This window comes from Hippopotamus amphibius, chromosome X, assembly GCF_030028045.1.
Source record: "Hippopotamus amphibius kiboko isolate mHipAmp2 chromosome X, mHipAmp2.hap2, whole genome shotgun sequence".
In the NCBI taxonomy this organism is placed as follows: domain Eukaryota; kingdom Metazoa; phylum Chordata; class Mammalia; order Artiodactyla; family Hippopotamidae; genus Hippopotamus; species Hippopotamus amphibius.
This window is the reverse complement of record NC_080203.1, coordinates 122719176-122725175: the sequence shown is the minus strand read 5'-3', so window position 1 is coordinate 122725175 and position 6000 is coordinate 122719176.

The following is a 6000-nucleotide window of genomic DNA, read 5'->3' as shown; positions in this document are numbered from 1 at the left end:
AAGGTGAACAAGGCACGTGCACCAAGAAGCAGCGAAGGACTCTGGCGCCTTCCAGTCCTCGGCTGCCTAGAGGTATTATTTTATTTTATTTTTCATTGAGGTAGCATTGGTTTATAACATTATATGTTTCACATGTACAACGTTGTATTTCAACTTCTGTACATACTACAGCGTGCTCACCACCAAAACTGTAGTTTCCATCTGTCACCATACAGGTGATTCCCTTTATCTATTCTGCGCCACCCCCCCCACCCACGCCCCATTTCCCCTCTGGTAACCACTACTCTGTTCTCTGTATCTACACATTTGTTTTTGTTTGGTTCCAGTTGTTCATTCATCTTGTTTTGTTTCTTTCTTTCTTATAGTCCATATATGAGTAAAATCATACGTTACTGTCCAGGTTCATCCATATTGTTGCTTCTGGCAAGATTTCATCTTTTTTGTTTGTGGAATTTACTTTTTACTGTTTGGCTGATCCGCTTGAAATGTGGGATCTTAGTTCCCTGACCAGGGATCAAACCTGCACCCTTTGCAGTGGAAGTGTGGAGTCCTAATCCCTGGACCACCAGGGAAGTCTGATTTCATCTTTTTTATGGCTGAGTAGTAGTCTATTGTGTATAGATAACACATCTTTTTTATCCATTCATCTATTGATGGACACTTAGGTTGCTTCCATGTCTTGGCTATTGTAAATAATGCTGTAGTGAACATAGGGGTGCATCTATCTTTTCGAATTAGTGTTTTTGTATTATTCAAATAAATAGCCAGAAATAGAATAAGTGGATGATATTGTAGTTCTGTTGTTAATTTTGGGGATAACCTCCATGCTGTTTTCCTTAGTGGCTGCATCAATTTACAGTTCCACAAACAGCGTATGAGGGTTCCTTTTCTCCACATCCTCGCCAACACTTGTTCTTTTTTTGCTTTTTTGATAATAGCCATTCTAACAGGTGTGAAGTAATAGTGCATTGTGGTTTTGATTGGCATTTCCCTAATAATTATTCATGTTGAACATATTCTCATGTGTGTGTTAGCCTAGAGGGGCTCTTTATCTGCCTTCCCAGCATCCGGATGGAAGAAGGGCGCAAGAGGCAAATGGCGCCATCTGCTGTCTGGTAAGGAGAAACCAGCCACACTGCGTTCCCACTTACAGACACTTGGTCAGGACTTTGTCACTTGGCCAGCCCAGCTCCACGGAAGGCTGGGAAATATGGACTTATTCTTGATTTCCATGTGTCCAACTAGTAATTTGGGGGGGGGTTATTACTAAGGAAGAAGGAAGAATTGGTCACAAAGTGGGCAGCTGGAAGTCTCTACCATGATCTAAAAGTGAAATTCATAAAGCAGCTTCAAACAAACAAACAAAAGAAAACAAAACCCAAGCTTGTTACTACAAAATACAGTGGCAAGTAAAACAGACTGTGTATACTTTTTTTGTTGTTGTTTTGGCCGTGCCATGCGGCTTTCAGGATCTTAGTTCCCCAACCAGGGATTGAACCCCGTGTCCTCTGCAGTGAAAGTGAGGAGTCCTAACCACTGGACAACCAGAGAATCCCCCCAGCACATTCTTTACTCAGGCTGTTGTGGGAGTTTCCCCTGCTCCAGTAGTGATGATATATATTGATCCATCTTGTTCTTTTCTGATAACCATGATGAGCGATGACTATGCTGTCTCCAGGCTAGAGCTGAAACTCAGCAAGGCTAACCAGCCCCTCTAAGAATTAAGCCTATTCTCAATAATGCTGGGGAGGAAAAATCAAGCCTGTGACTTAATGAATAGAGATATTCGATCAACTCATTATAATGCAGGATTTTGGTGACTACGGCTGAAGTATCCACATTATAATCAATCATAATAATAACCATTAAGTCCATAATATTCTCTGCCATTACTGCACTCCTACAATGCAAAAATCTAGATACGTACAACATGGCCACATCACTCGACAGTTTTCCCTCTCTCATGGAGGTTTACTGCAGGGTATAAATGTGATGTGAGAACTGAGCTCAACGGTATGCCTCCACTAAAGGAGTGTGGCACCAGAATACGATATTAATGCCGCCAGCAAAATTAGCTTAAAGTAGTCTTTGTGAATCAAATTAACAGAATACATGCTTGTGGAATTAAGGCATGAAAATAGACACTATTCAGAATCTGGACAACAAACAAAAGTAACTGCATAACAAGAACACGGGATGGATGTCTTACTGTCCAGATATTACCATGCTGTTACAAATGAGCTGACCCAGTGAGTTTCTTGGCCTAGGCCAGTGATCCTGCACTTGAGAACCACTTGAGAGCTTTAAAAATGCTGATGCCCAATCCCCGCACCCTGAGAGAATATTTTCATTGGCCCAGGGTGGAGTCCTGGGCATAGGATTTTTAGAAACTCCCCAAGTCCTTTGGTGGACCACCGGGATTGGGAAGCGCTGGGCCCAGGGCAGCGACCGGAGGCAAGAGAAAGACTTGCTTGGGCAAGATACTCCCTTAGGGGGCGCTCAGCTGCTTTCTTAGAAAAATAAAAGGGTGGGATTGCATGTTTTTGAAGGACCATCCCATGTCCCAAATGTCATCCTATTTTAAGAGAGGCCTTTGTAAAATAGATACTATTCTAATTGTTTTCAAAAGTTTTTTCCCCCTAAAACCTACAGTATCAGGAATTCCCTGGCGGTCCAGTGGTTGGGACTCTCAGCTTCCACTGCAGGGGATGTGGGTTCCATCGGGGAACTAAGATCCCACAAGCTGTGTGGCTCAGCCAAAACACAAAAACAAACAACAACAACAACAACAAACCCCAAAATCATAATAAAATAAAAAATAAAATCTCCTGTATCTTGGGATTTCAGATTGAATATGACAGGTTCAATACATCCATTTGTCTCCACTCCATCCACAAAACCCCACTAAACGACAGTAAAGGAATACAAAGAAAATATATAAGTTCATATTGATAAAACAGGAGAGCAGGTAACAGCAGCCAGGTGGTGACAAGGACGTTTTAAAGCTTGAGAACCCTGGAAAGTCTCAGGGATTCTGAGCAACCTCTGAAGGTGGAGGAAACATTGGTATCAGGGTGGGCAACTAGCAGTGTCTGCCACACTTTAAAACAAAACGAAGAAAGAGCAGTGTAAGCATGTTATGAGATACAGAAGCAGATGCAACTGCTATGGATTTAAAGTGGTGGTTTCTGGGAAGTGGGAACTGGAATGGGGGAAAGCAGGTCCGGGTTTTGCTCTTCTGAAAGCCTTGTGTCATTGGACCGCTAAAATTAGATATATACATCACAGATTTTTTTTTTCTTAAGTCTTTTTTAAAAATAAGTAAATTTATTTATTGGCTGCGTTTGGTCTTCACTGCTGCGTGAGGGCGTTCTCTAGTTGCAGTGAGCAGGGGCGACTTTTGGTTGCGGTGCACGGGCTTCTCATTGCAGTGGCTTCTCTTGTTGTGGAACTCAGGCTCTAGGCACACGGGCTTCAGTAGTTGTGGCACGTGGGCTCACTAGTTGTGGCACACGGGCTTCGTTGCTCCGTGGCATGTGGGATCTTCCTGGACCAGTGATTGATCCTGTGTCCCCTGCCTTGGCACCCGGATTCTGAACCACTGCACCGTCAGGGAAGTCCCAGATTTTTTTTTTAAGCTACTTTTGAAACGGGGGGGGGTGGGGGTGGGGGGGAAGGCATGCAAATACTGTAGATGGAAATGTAAAACTGTACAATCTTTCTGAATGGCAGCTGAGTAGTACGGATCAAAAATTTTAATGTGTGGAACATTCAGCCCAGCGTCTCCACTCTTGGAATTTATTCTGAGGAAGTAATTGGACAACCACTGGTTTGACTATAAAATAGAAAAATTGGAAACTGTCTACACGCCCTGCACCAGAATCTTGATTTGAACAAGTGATGGCTCATCCATGCGGTGGAATTATATGCAGATGCTTTAAATGATGGATTTCACACCTACCAGAAGGTCAAAAATTGTAAAAGCCTGAAAACAGCGAGTTGCTGAGCATGTGAAACAGCGTAAGGGTGATGTAGTGCTGGCGAGCATACACTGGAACAATCTCTTTGGAAAAAAAGCAAACACTGGCATTACATAAACGAAAAGAAACACTTTGATTAGCAATTCTCATATGGAGCCTAAAATGATAGGATTACTTAGAAAGTTACCATTATTTAGTAAAGTGAAAGATAAATCAAAGGCTATATCCCAGGTGCAACTAGGTGGGACGTGCAAAAATATCCCTAATAGTGTTCTGGGGGCCTCAGGCTGCACCCAACGAGGACGTATATCAACATAAAACAGAAACGTAACTACGTGTGAAAAGTACACGAGACAAAACAGCAGCTACACACAGCAACACGTGAGAACATCTGGAATACTCACAGACAAAAAAGACACAAAACGAACTCACTTACCCACGTAAACGTGCGTCCACAGAACCTGTGTGACTAACAAAACCAAAAAGGCGGACTGCCACGAGCACTGCCAAAGTACTTCCAGGGTACAATCTGCACGTTCCCTTACCCGACATTAGCACTTCTGGGTTACAAACCCTCCGTAGTACAGATACAGTCGCCCCTACGAAACAGAAAATAAAAAAACCTATTTTCAACGACACGGAAAACGAAACCTATCTTCAACCTATGCTTTTACGGCAGACCTCAACCAATGAGTTCTGCTTAAGTCTATTTTCGAACACAGAATTGTTGGCCTTGTTCACTGCCACAAGGCCTCCAAAAATTACGAGCTGCTTGCTGGTTGCACCACCGTCCCTCCCTCGATCAGAATCCTTAGCAACCACTGAAAGACTCAACGATCCACAGATAGAAGCGAATGGTAAGTAAGATGGCCGTGTGCTCGTGGAGAGGCACCTGTGGGGAGACTGCCATACCTATGTCACAGAGGGTGAAGATAAACTCGGGTCTAGAGCTGGCAGCAGTTTTTTTCAGTTAAGTGCGTGAGGTCTTATTCTTTGAAAGAATAGGTTTAAAGGAAACCTATGGCTTTTACCTTGAAAATATATTGTGTGCAGTTCATTCTGGTTATGCAAATGTGTGCTGAGTCTCCCCCCCCCCGCCCCCCCGAGATTCTCGCCATCACTCCGAGAGCGCGGCCGGAGCCCCGCTTCCAGTTGAGTCTGCAAGGGACCCTGACTACGTCTCTTCGGCTCCTCGAGGCTCTGAGTGTGCTTTCTTTTGGGTAAAGGATTTTGGGGCTCTGCATTTAAAGAGAGAAGGTTCATAATATAATAGCAAATGAAAGGTAAGAGACAATTACAAAAATACATTTAATGTTACACTTTTTCTTCCAAAAAGAAATATCAGTGTGTGTGTTGGGCATGTTATGTGCATAGAAAAGTGCTTTCACCAAAATTATGCTTACACTAAAATATTACTGGCCATTATGCCTTTCTTTAACTCTTTATTTTTGTCTGTGTTCTCAGAAATTTCTTTGCTTGACCTATGGAGAGAAAATAAGGAAAATCAATGAAAAGACTTCATAATAAGCAAAGATAAAGAAATTAGAAGGAAAGAATAATAAGTGTAGCAGAAACACAAGACAAAGAATCAAGGAAGCCAAAATTATTGTTTTAGAAGTTTTTATTGGGGTACAGTTGCTTTACAATGTGTTAGTTTCAGCTGTACAGCAAAGTGATTCAGTTATACATGTACCCACTCTTTTTTAAGATTCTTTTCCCATAGAGACCATTACAGTGTATTGAGTCAAGTTCCCTGTGGTATACAGTAGGTCCTTATCAGTTATCTCTTTTCTATATAGTAGTGTGTCCCAATCTCCCAACTTCTCTCTCCCCCCAAGTGATTTTTTTTTTAAGACTTGATCGAGGAAAATAAGAAGGCACGAATAATATTACAGATGAGAAATAGGATAGAACCAAAGATATAAAAGTGTGGCAGGCCAGGCCAGCTCCATATCCATTTCTCGCCTTCCTCCCTACTGCGAGAGTGCCTGTGTTATAAGAGGCAGCAACGTGATAGTAT